Source organism: Aulonocara sp. 'chitande type north' Nkhata Bay, linkage group LG20 (assembly GCF_057382095.1).
Source record: "Aulonocara sp. 'chitande type north' Nkhata Bay isolate Kocher_YH1m ecotype deep benthic linkage group LG20, A_spYH_male_GT1.1, whole genome shotgun sequence".
NCBI classification, from domain to species: Eukaryota; Metazoa; Chordata; class Actinopteri; order Cichliformes; family Cichlidae; genus Aulonocara; species Aulonocara sp. 'chitande type north' Nkhata Bay.
In genome coordinates, this window is record NC_141363.1 from 29,070,058 (window position 1) to 29,083,134 (window position 13,077).

Genomic DNA, 13,077 nt, shown 5'->3' on the forward strand with positions numbered 1-13,077 from the left:
CACACACACACGTCTCTGAGGACAGAGACTCCACAGACAGCTTTGGTACTTTTACTGTAACTCACTTGTGCAAATTGTGCGTGTCCTGATTACATCACACACACACACACACACACACACACACACACACACACACACACACACACACACACACACACACACACACACACTCATCCTCCCTGAGCCCCATCCAGTCATTTCCCAACAGGAACTGAAGATCTGGGAATAAGTCCAGAGTTCTCTCACGTTCTCTCTCAGCGCTGCTCTCTCCTCCAATCTGAGGGATTTTCTTAATATGGCTAGAAAGGGAGTGAAAGGAGGCCGAGCGAGAGCTCGAGGGTGGAAAGCAGTTCAAATGTCCGTGTTCCAGCTGTCGTCATGGCCAAACTAGACCCGTGTTAAACTGTTGTAGTGTACACGGCTGAGTTCACCACTCAGAAACACACTAAGACTCTTAAGGTCAGAGTGATTAACTTTGAGAACCAACCTGAAGCGACTGCATTTATTCTGATGAGGTCACATCACACATATAACTGCAGACTTTAAACAGGACCAGTGGCACTGTCTTTCTACAGCGCAGGGATGGCTGTTTGTCTTTTCTGTGGCACGCAGCCTCAGCAACAGCTCGTTGATAGTTTTTGTTTTTGTGATGTTTCTTCAATCCAGCGTGAACGATGAATGAAAATAGCACGTTCTTAATATTTGTGACAAATTTCATATAAAAATATTTGTAAAGTATTTTTCTGAAATATAACTATTTGTCTCTCAGAAATTGTCCCGAGTCGTCCTGTGTAGTGTGACATTTTTCATTTGTGTGTCCAAACAGAAAATATGGGACTTTTCAGATTTTAAGCAGCCAGTACTCTGACTTTTGTAAAGCTTCCTGTTGCCCACAGGCTGAATACTGTTTAAGTTCGTCCACTGCAGCCACCAGTGAGGGTGAAGTGTACAGGTAACCTTTTCACAGCAACCCACCCACGTTCTCATAACACAGTCCAGCCTCACAGTGTGAAGACTCAAAATAACCAGCCTCAGTATGGAAGTATAAACATAACAAATCAAATTAAATGTCCCATTTGAACTTTGTGAAACATAAAGTGGATTAATTATGTAAGAAGCAGAAGAAGAACACCTGGATCCACAGGCACCTAACCCCAGCACAGATGAGGGAACAGTGACCGACAAGTTGTAGCATATGTGAAGCTGTTGAAAGGCTCCAGATGATGACATCATTGAATATACAGAGTATGAAAAGCTGCTCTAAAAGCTAAAGGAGCTACTGTGAGGAATGTGACTAACTCAACATGTTGAGCTTTGTTTGACACACTCTGTGCTCCTCGTTTGACAGAGTGCTGTGGAAAAGCCTCGTGCCACCCTTCCCTTCCTTGTGTTTTACTAGGAAAATGGGAAACGTGCATGTGCGCCGAAACCTTTGCAAACATTTTAAAAAAATCAACATAGGAGGCAAAAACTGAGCCAATATTTGTTGTGACCAAATGTATGTTTCAAGACATCCTGAACACGCCTTCAGGAATATTTCATAAGAGATGTTGTTCTTTGAAAGTCCAGCGTTGTGTTTTTGTCAGACTGTAGCCTGTGGTCCACGGTGTCGTTCTGCACCACTGCACCACCACCACTTCTTTCAAAGATATTATAAAAACTCACAGATGTACAAACCACATGAATGTTACATTATCAGATCACTTCAGCATGAATTCATCCTTTGTGAAACAGGAAGTGATCCCTGCTTCATATACATCATCATTATGGGGTGCACCACTGCCTCTGGACAGCCACATTTCAACAGTTCATCTCTCAGCCCAAACAAGAATCAGAGTTATGACCCCTGATGCTCAGCTGTTCTGTTTCCATATTGTGTTTCACTCTACAATGATAATAGTAAAAATAACAACTATTCAGTGCCATGAAATCTATTTCCTGATTGTTGGATAGTCAATACACATATGTCTCAGATATGTCTCACATTTTAATATTAGACAATGATGACGGAGGGATTTTTAAATGATGGTCCAAACCTGTGTGGCCAGTGTGGAAAAGTAACTGCTGCCCTTGTTGTGACAAACACGGGATCACCTGACACTGGAACAGAAGGAAAACTGGATCTTAATCATCTTCAGCAGAGCCTCAGTCTGCCTGCTGTTTTGAACTGAATGACCACAGAAATAAGAAACTAATACTTGATAATAATACTCACTACAGTGCTTCAATATGGCTTTGTCTATGTGTCAGTGTGAGCCAGCACGAGGCACCGTTGGCTCTGACTGATTATTAGACATAACAGAACTAACATTGTGTGTGTGTGTGTGTGTGTGTGTGTCTGAAGTTACATTACTGTTTTGTGTGTCTTTGGGTCTCACATATAGCTGGCATGCACACTCACACACATTAGACATAGAAGTGTATCACTGTGTGGTGGGTGTGGTTTGTGGCCCAGCTGCAGGGGAGGGGCGGAGCAGAGGGTTTAGGGTGTGGTCCTGGGGGGTAGGCTGGCTGTCGCAGCTGACAGCGGTCATCTAATCACACTTCCCTTTTTTCAGTAGGAGGCTGGGACCTGGAGGAGAGGTCTGGAGCTCTGCCGTAGTGACGGGCATGGGGAGCTGCTCCGTAAAGAAACGACACAGTAAATAAAACAAGTAGCAGTGTGTCCGAGGCATGGGGACGTTACACACAGACTTATCTCCAAGCTGAAACAGGAGCAAACAACCCCACTTAACCTAATTACCTCTTAGTCTGTATAATGTGGAAACTCTTCATTATTCCTGAAGTTGTGATGTCCTAAGTCTGTGTAAGTGACGCCGTGGCAGACATCAGAGTGTGCTGCTCGGTCAGTCTGTGTCTCATGACTTTGGATCCACACGGTGTTGTTTACAGTCCCTGACACCACATATTACATGTGTTAAAAGAGTGCAGGTGCAGGAGGGTTTACCTGCTGCTTGGTGCTGTAATGACAGTGAGCGCGGGTTCATGTTGATGTTTGCTTGGATCTTTAACTGTTCCGTTCTCAGCAGTTTGCATTGTTTTGAGTCTGTTGATGATCAGATGAGGAGCGTGTGGTGAAGTCCACTAATGTTAAACTGATTATACATCTCCAGTGTTGCTGTGTAGCTACACCGCTCTATAACCATAACAAACAGTTAGAAATGATACATTCTGTCTATCCAGGCTCATCTACAGCAGCTGGCACAGCTGGCTTAATTGACTCTTTCATAGGAATTTCATACCCATTCACTCCTCAGGCTATCCTCAACAATCAGGCTACAGGTAGCTTCACATATTTCAGTAACAGCCTCTTTGTACCTGGAATATTTTAACCTGAATATTCATGGCAAAGAAAAAAGGAAAAGGCTTTTATTATGAAACCGTTGCACTTAATAAACTGGACCAACTTCATTCTGGTTTGAGGGACCTGCACTGGTCTTCAGGCTGTGTGGGGATAGAGGAAGAGACTAGCAGCTACAGTATCAAAAGGCTAGGCAAGCAAGTGAAGCTCCTATTATGATTTATTGGTATTAAAGCTACCATCTGTCAGCTTTATATGTAGGCAGGGCTTTAGAAATCATTCATGTGAAGCATCACAAAGCTAATCATTCTGCTTGGCTGCCAATACAAAGACTGAACCTGCTTTCAGCACAAATGCATCTATAAAGGTTCCATGTTTTAATGATCTTCTTCTTCTTTTTGCTTCTCCCTCTGAGGGCCACCACGCCTAATAACTGGCCTCCATTTCAACCCATCCCTAACATCCTCTTATGTCACAACATGTCCTGCTTCACAACATGCAGGACTCTTCTTCATACTCGTCATCTTCCTCTTTCAGGATAAAACACATTAACAAAGTCAGCTGTTGCACTTCATTAACATGTTTATACAATACGTGATGCATTTAATCCTGTCTGGCTCTCTTCCACAGCGCGTCTTTGTCTCCCTGCCCTCCCCCCCTCCCTCCCTCAGCCTGGTTCTGCAGTTTTTCCTTCCCGCTGTCGCTGAAGCACTTGCTGATAGGAGACTATATGGCTCTTAGAGTTACCTCTGATTTCTCTGTATTATTGCAGCGTCTTTACCTTGCAAAGGCGACTGTTTTTATGATGTGGCTCTATGTAAATAAAATTAAATTGAACTTGTGAACCCAAGTCTTCTACAGATTGCCTGACAATATGTTTTCTCCCAGAACAGGCCTTCACCTCTACCAGCTGACTCTTGAAAAGCTGTGCTCAGTTAATAAAGCATGTGCAGCCTCACTGTGGACAATAATTTTTTATTCAATTCAATTCATTTTTAAAGAATACAGTGTGGCCCTTAGACAAGACACTGTGAGACTGCAGCTGGCACAGAGAAGAACCAAAGCACAATGTGTTTGAGGCTTTGACCATCACAATTTATCACCATCACAATTTATCCTCGTTTTGCAGCTGCTAATCCAGCTGTGTGCAAATGTTAAAAACTGTTAGCAAATAGACAGTGATTCAAATGTACTACCATTGTACTATGCATTGTTCTGCCTCAGCTGGTCTTAAAATCCACTCTGTACCTAAATATAGGCTTTAATATGGGAGCCGCTTTTATGTGCACGTGTAACATCCTTTAAGTTCGACTCAGATGGAAAGTGGGGGAGCTAGATGAGAGAACAAGGAATGCAAGTAAAGAGGCACATTTGTTTAATAACCTGCAAGTGGCTTTTAATGCACTTTTTATGGGTCCAAGAGCTCAGGCCGAGGGTCTGTGTGCAGGACTACATGTGCACAGTTTGTCCAGCTCTACGAGTGTGTGTGCATGCATGTGTGTGCGTGTGTATGTGTGCATGCGTGTGTGTGTGTGTGCGTGCATGTGTGCATGTGTGTGTGTATGTGTGTATGCGTGTGTGTGTATGCGTGTGTGTGTGCATATGCGTGTGTACAAGAACAAGAGATGAAAAGTAACTGCAAAGTAACCATTACTGACATCACTTTAATAATTGAAGAGTTCAGCTTTGAAGCTTTGTCCTTGTTCATTCCTGATTTTTCGCTGTTTTCTCTCAAACACATTATCTTTACGTACGTCTTTTCTCATCAGCGGTCCCTTCCCACTGGGAATGTCTGTCTCTTTGCCTGTGACATTTTTGGTCTGTGTAGTTGCAGCTGTACTTAAACACTGTGACTTGTCCTGCTTTAAAAGGAGCAGTCAGGCCAGCCCTGCTCCTTTTAAAGGAGGACAAGTCACAGTGTTTAGGTACAGCTGCTGAGCCCACAGTGTGTCAGACACAGCCCGACAGGAAAAACTTTATCTTTTCTTTTACAGTCTGGTGCCCAGTTGTCACACTCTTTAAGAGAGAAGCCCTTCGTGTGGCATTAGAGCTCGTTCATTCCTCAGTGACGTTGTGAGTTTTCCACAATTTTATCACACACTTTCATATCAGCTTTCACTCTTCACTGATTTAATCAGACCTCTATCACCGTGTGAAGAAGATCGGATCAGCGCTGTCTTTCTTGAGATCTGTATTTCCAGTTATGAGTCATTTATTTCTGTAGCTGCAAACAGATAACAAAGATGACGATGAATTCATTTCACAACACAGTAATGGTCCATCATATCGAAATCAACCATGAAGTATTTATAAAAGATACCGTGATGCCACTCATTAATTCTGGATTTCAGAGCCAGGAGCTTCAATTTTAGCTTTCTGGTTGCCATCCATCAAAAATAAAATAACTGAATCCGATGCACATGTTGAATTTATAATGTTCTAATAAGTTCTAAATTCATTTTTCTCTCACTGTTTAAGTAAACCTACCCCTGAAGTTATAGACTGATCATTTCTTTGATGGTGGGCAAACTTACAAACTCAGCTGGGGTTCACATCATGTTTTCCCTGACTTGACCCCTCATCTCTGAACTGTTCCTCAGACCTGATTCTGGGGACCTCTGCTGCTTGCTGTCACTCTCATCCAGTTCACTGTCCTCACCAAGGGGCTGACCTTTTGACCTTAACTGTCCAATCAAATTCTTTCCTCCCATAAAATTTCTCTTAACCATTATTGCCTAAAGACAATGACCTAACTCCACAATGTTGCCCTGAGGCAACAAACCAAGAAAGGCTGATTTAGTAAATGAATTACAACAATTAAACAACTAAAAATAGGATTCAGATGTTCTTGAACATGTGCATATTTTTTAAATATGCTTATTTCATTAAAAATGCATAAAAATGACAATAGCCTTAGCAGTAGCTAGCACTCTGTCACATGCAGATTTGGCACCAACCCCCAGGTCAAAGGTCAAACCCTCTCATCGTTTTACTGAATACCAAAGTGTTAAATCCAGAATTCAAAATCCTGCTCCTCACATACAAGGTCTTAAATAATCAGGCCCCATCTTATCTTAATGACCTTGTAGTACCATATCACCCTATTAGAACAGTTTGCACTTGTACTGTACTAGACAATACTAGAGTATTTAAAAGTAGAATGGCAGGCATACTAGTTATTATTCATCTCTGGCTCTCTTCCACAGCTTGTCGTCCTTCCAGTCTTGGCAGATGGCCCCGCCCCTCCCTGAGCCTGGTTCTGCCGGAGGTTTCTTCCTGTTAAAAGGGAGTTTTTCCTTCCCACTGTCGCCAAAGTGCTTGCTCATATGGGGTTGTTGGGTTTTCTTTGTTTTCTCTGTCTTATTGTAGAGTTTTTACCTTACAATATAAAGCATGTCTTTAGTGTGCCTCATACACCATTTAGCGTTTCAGAACACAAAGATCTTGACAGTGAAAACATTCATCTCAAGGCTTTGAATGAAACCTCAGTCAATGATGTCACAGTGGCTACACTCATGTTTTATATACAGACACAGATTTTTCTCCCTAAAACGAAACCTTTGTTTTTTGCTTCATCTGTCTTCCACTCACTTATATGCGCATGTCTGCAAGCATGTATGTGTGCGTGTGTGAACCAGTATGTATTAATCAGAGCCATATGTCTGCAGTTGTGAGCTGGTCCAGTCGATCAGTGACATCATGTGTATGCAGTTACCTCACCGCAGGCTCATCTGTAGCAGTAAACACACACACACACACACACACACACACACACACACACACACACACACACACACACACACACACACACACACACACACACACACACAGATGGGACTTTGTGACCTTAAAGCACAGACTGAGCTTTTCTGTAAAGCTCTGTAACCTCCCTCCTTCGGCTCCCTCTCATCTAGGTCCTGTCCTCTCTTACACTCCATTTCTAGGAAGACAATATAGAGAAAATACCACCATTATGCAGATCACACTTCTCCTAATACATGAAGATATCCTTTTCCACTGTGACAGCTGTGACAGGCTCTGAACTTACATAAGTGGAAGAAAGTGAACTTGATGTATGGATGGAGAACATGTTCTAATACGCTTAGGAAAACTATTAAAAGATATTCCTAATGTTCCCTACATAATACACTCTCTCCGTTCTTGACTCCACTCTCACTTTCACCTCCCTAAACCTCTCTATCTCCTCCTCCCCTTCCGTCCATCCTCCCTCCAGACTGATGAACTGTGAGTAGAGGGCACAGCAGAGGCCGAACATTCTTGTTTCCTGAGCCAATGCTCAGCTGGAGAGCACTGAAACACAGTGTGTGTGTGTGTGTGTGTTCACACATACACATACAACCTCCCCATGTTGAGTCAGAGCAGGACCTGACAGAGAAACTCAGCTCCCTCAGTCTCGCTTAACAATAACAGATAAAAGGAAAGAGAGCAGGGCCTGAAAGACATATGACCACACAGAAATACCAGGCAAGACGGATGTGGAGCTTTACACACACTCACACACACACTCACACAGACACACACACGCACTCACACACACAGACATACTCACACACACACGCACTCACACACACAGACACACACACAGACATACTCACACACACACGCACTCACACACACAGACACACACACAGACATACTCACACACACGCACTCACACACACAGACACACACGCACTCACACACACAGACACACACACAGACATACTCACACACACGTACACACACACGCACACACGCACTCACACACACAGACACACACACAGACACACACACACGCACTCACACACACAGACACGCACTCACACACACACACACGCACTCACACACACAGACACACACACAGACATACTCACACACACGCACACACGTACACACACACACGCACACACGCACTCACACACACAGACACACACACAGACATACTCAAACACACGTACACACACACAGACACACACACACGCACTCACACACACAGACACGCACTCACACACACACACCAGCATACAATAAAAGTGGATGAGATGAGAGCAGAGCACAGACCGGTGACATCATACCTATAAAATCCAGGCGCGGTCGTGACGTCACCAAGTAAAAAAGGCAGACAGCGAGAGACAGAGAGAGAGAGAGAGAGAGAGTAACACCCCCAGCACCTCTGATGCTTTACCCGTTTACCAATTAAGGCTCTCACGGTGCAGACAGAGAGAGAGAGGGGGATCGAGAGGTGGAGGTAGAAAAGAGAAAAAGAGCAGAGGGACTATCTCTTTCTTTTCTTTTGCGCCACCAGTACCAATACACCCATTTCCCCCCACCGGGACTGAGCGTGGGGAGGGAGCTCCGGGACTTCGGTACGGACACACACACACACATAAACACACCCTCTGTGACCACAGCAACATCTGCGCGCAGACGGAGCGGACAGAGAGGCGGAGGACGCACACACAGACGACTGAAGATCACAGGCTCCAGCACACAGGTGAGTTCGGTCCCGATGTGAGGAGGCTCCTCTCACACTGTGAGGCTTCCTGCGTGGCATGTGTGCTGAAGTTTTCTGTGTCAGCTCCGTGGGTATGTTTGCAGCGGGCTGGAGAGGCTCAGCCGTGAGTGCTTCTGCCGCGGGTGCGGTGAATGGGTTTTCCTGTTAAACTTTGAAGGAGGTTCACTGGGTGCGCTTGGGGCTTGGCTGCCCTGGTGGTCCACGATTAGCCCCACGCTGTTCCTGCGTGTAAACTTTATTTGCTGGTTTTTGCGCGCGTGCACCGCAGCAGCGGACTCCCCGGTGTTACAATTAGGGGTTCCACACCAAATAAGGTCATCCGCGGCCACTGGTGCTGTTTTACCGGGGGGGCAAGTGGTGGCCGCGTGCGCCCTCCGCCGCCGGGAGCGGGAAACCGCAAGAGCACGCGCGCCGCCCGGTCCACTTTACGTTGAGGACGTTTGAAAATGACCCAAGTGTTGACCTCCCGAAGTATCAGCGATCCACTGACAGCAGCCCGACTGAAGACTCGAAACGGCAAAGTCAGCTCTAAAAGTGCACCTGTCCCAGAGTTTACTCTCTCTTGAAATAATTATTCCTTCCAGTCTCGACTCATTTGATCTAATCTGGATATTGTTCAGAAGAATGGCTGAATTTTCACGTAACACATTTCAGAAACACAGCTGGATGATCATCTAATTCTCAAAATAAGGAAAAGAAACGATAAGTTATGCAGTGTGAAGGTTAGACCCCTCCTAGTGGACCACACCTTTCATCCTGTGATAGCTGGCATAGGAAAACTGATCGATGAAAACATAAAAATAATGAGTCTGGCAATTATCAAAAAGATGCCTGCCAAGTATTTGTCAGTCAGTCGGTAATAATCATAATAAAGCTTCAGTTTCATTGAGTGCCTACACCTGATGCACATCATTGCAACATGTTTTGGTTCTTATGGTCAGCGGCTTCTCAAAGTGTGGCCAGATGGGAGGAAAGCTTTCACGCAGCTCCCATGTTCAAGGACAGCATGACCTTCGTTACACTTCATTTATCCACATTTAATAACCATACAAGCAAGGCAGCATTTCTCTTTAGTTTCAGCTCTGCTGTTCTTGACATCATTTGCAGATTAAACTGCAACAGCATTAACACATGCCACTGGAAGACTGGGAGGCTTACATCTATGTATCAGTACTTTACTATTTATAAGTTGTGATGAAGCAAACCGAACGCTCCGATCCAAGTCCAGTTTACAGTGTGGCAGTGTCCTTTCACTTAGCATTTGCAAGAAGCCTCTAAAGAACTAACTGTTGCCTATAGACATATTATATACAGTTATATAAACACAAACGTTCTTTTCAGTTCATGGCAGAGTGTAGGAGATAATCTAAGTCCAGTCCAGACAGTCATGTCCACTTCACCAGTAAGCTTCCAAAAACAGAAAAGTGCTGTCATGATGGTTGTTTGGTGATGAGACTGCAGGACCTGAATGCGCCTCTTTTGTTCTTAAATGTAACCAGTTTTTTTTTAAAGCTTTTCTGGCAGGTGATTTTACGGTGAGGTCATAACATTCCTACTGAGCTTTCATCTAAAGCGCTGTGGAGGACTGTGGGCTTCCTGTGCTCTACACAAACTCTGAGCTCCTCAGCTGACCTGTATCAGACACATCACCTTTACTTGGTTTTTACTGGTTACTAATTGTCACATACAACATGTGTGATTTAAATGAAATCAACCCCCCCCCCCCCCCCCCTCTCTACAGCAAATTTAAAAGTTTAGCTTTTGCCATGTGAATGCAAACTCGATGACATATTAAAACTTAAATTCCCTAAAACAGAAAAATGTATGCAGACTTGGTGTTTTTCATGCAAAAATATTATGGTTAGATAAGGCCTACAGTAAAAGTCTCGAGCCACCCCCACATTTTATTCGATTTTGTTTTTTGTGATCTTTTTAAAGTGGTCCTTAAGGGAGTACGTCTCAGATGTTAGTGTGTGGGCATTGGCTGCTTTGTCTTTCATTTTCAGCCCAGTCCTTGTGCCTGACCTTTTCTAAGCCATTTCACTGTGACCTATGATTCAATCAGGCATAAAAAAAGGCAGCTAAGAATGAACCAGTGTGTGACAACACATAGTAACATTTTCATTTGTAATGCTGTTCATCTGTTAAACCATCTTTAGGCACTGTAGCAGATCCAGGAAACAGAGTTCGGTCAGGAATCAAATGGTGTTTCTGAACTAACTGATGAGCTATGTGGCCTTAAACAAAACAAAAAAATGAGTGGAGGGTAAAAAAGTATCAGGTCTGAAAAACGACATACAGCAGATGAAAAGTATGTCATAGTCATATCGTTAAGAAAGGAAAAGATCCAGCAAAGAGCTGACACTGGACCGTTTGGGTAGTTACTAAGAAGCCGTTCTTGAATAAAGGAAATGATTCTAAAGGTTGAATTATGCTAAATTACACAAGAACGTGACTAAAAATCATTGGAAACAGCTTTGATGAGATGATGACCATGATTTTGAAATACTACAGTGAGTGTCTACAGATGTCTGTCACACATGGTGGAGGCTCTGTCATGGTTTGGGACTGGTGGTCCAGACTTAGGGTCTTTTTTAAAGAGAAGAATGTCTGGCTCCTTACCATCAGATGTTGATCCATCATGCAATTCCATCTGGAAAGCATCCGATTAGCAACAGCTTAATTTTTCAGCATGCGATCCCAAACACACTGTCAACAAAGTAAAAGCAAAGCTGAACAGAGAAATACACAGTGGTGGACTGGGCTCCAGACTTCAGCATTATTGAAGAAACGTGGGGTCACCTTGAACAGCATTCGGTTTGTAAAGAAGACTTTGAAACGTCCCCCAAGAAACTACTCCTAAATACTACTTAAGGAAATCACAGAAGGCTTGAATAAGAGAGTTCAGACTGTGTTGAATAAAGCTGATCACACCAAATATTGCCTTCCAAGCTCGTTAGGATTCTCAGGTTTTGTCTCATATACTGTGTTTCTATATATGTTCACTTTCAGATGTCTCAGTTAATTTCCTAGCAAAATATATCCAGTGAGTGGCAGCTTAAGACTTCTGCATACCACCCACTGTCTTTATATTTAATCAACTTTCAGAAAGTTTTTCTATAGGTATCTATAGATACATTTGTTTTTGTTAAAAAAGTTGTTTAAAGGCAAAGATCCAATTAAATCCACTAAAATGAGAGGTATTAAGCTAAGCGAGTTAGCTTTTCCACAGTTTGAGGACCTATGGCTGTCCTAGCATGGCTGTTCTAGCATGGCTGTCCTAGCATGCCTCCCCTAGCATGCCTCCCCTAGCATGGCTTAGCGGCGGGGTCAGTAGCCGCTGTTTGGGTCAGGTGTAGCCAGCACACCACAGATGTCAGGCCAAAGACTTCCTGTTCTGTGCAGCTATTAGTATTTGCAACGCCAACTAAAAAAGGACAATGAAAGCTAAACTGTTGATGCTTTCGAGGCTTATAACTTCCTCTTATGATTTACAAATGGATTCACCTGCATGCAGACAAACACCAGGCAAATGTGGTACTACTCAGACTGACTGGATTTCTGCCTCTCTCTCATAAATATAAAGATGTATATACTGTGAAGACAAAAGAGGATGCTGGTGTGGTTCATCTGATGTAAACATCTCAATCAAACGTGTCCTTATTTGACATGTCTTGTCCTACTTTCAGCTAACAAGTGCCACCGTTACCACACTGTCTACAGAAACTGGAGGGGAAAACCATAATTTAGGTGTAATCTCTGCTTCTGACTGGCTGTCTCCACACTGTCTTGCATGTAATGTGGCTGGCAGTGTTATCGCGTGCAGTGTTACATTTCCTGTGCTGAGTTTTGCTCTGCTCATGCTTGTGGCTGATTGGGTGGGGTAAGTGATGAGAAGCTGAAGCTGGGACAGGCTGGTGCTATACAGCTATATAAGATTCACTCAAGTGGAGACTGAGTCGACACCTTTCTGTGGACTAGAGCTTATATTCGATATTTGTATGAAGACACACACACGCACACAAACACACACGCACACACACACACAAACACGCATGCACACACACACACACACACACACACACACACATATATACCATGCCCCATAGACAGGTCGATAGATTTCACATTTGACTATTTGATGAAAAATACTACAAGACATCCAAAGCTCTTCCCTTCTTCTATTTGTTCCATAAATCAGTGGTTTTCATCTCTCAGGTCTTCACTCGTACCTCTGTCTTAGCACTACAGCCTCTGGGTT

The 13,077-nt window shown here is 43.7% G+C and overlaps 1 protein-coding gene across 3 annotated transcripts in view; it reads left to right on the forward strand.

Moving 5' to 3' along the window:
* The first annotated feature begins 8,510 nt into the window (after window positions 1-8,510).
* The window catches only part of flna (filamin A, alpha (actin binding protein 280)), a 43,848-nt gene continuing 39,281 nt past the window's right edge, over window positions 8,511-13,077 (forward strand). For 2 of the 3 annotated variants that reach the window (XM_086278521.1, XM_086278522.1), the window contains exon 1: window positions 8,512-8,795. The gene's annotated coding sequence lies outside the window, so the exon portion shown is untranslated. Of the gene's footprint in view, window positions 8,796-13,077 lie in introns of all 3 variants that reach the window. The other variant, XM_086278523.1, reaches the window with a different exon arrangement.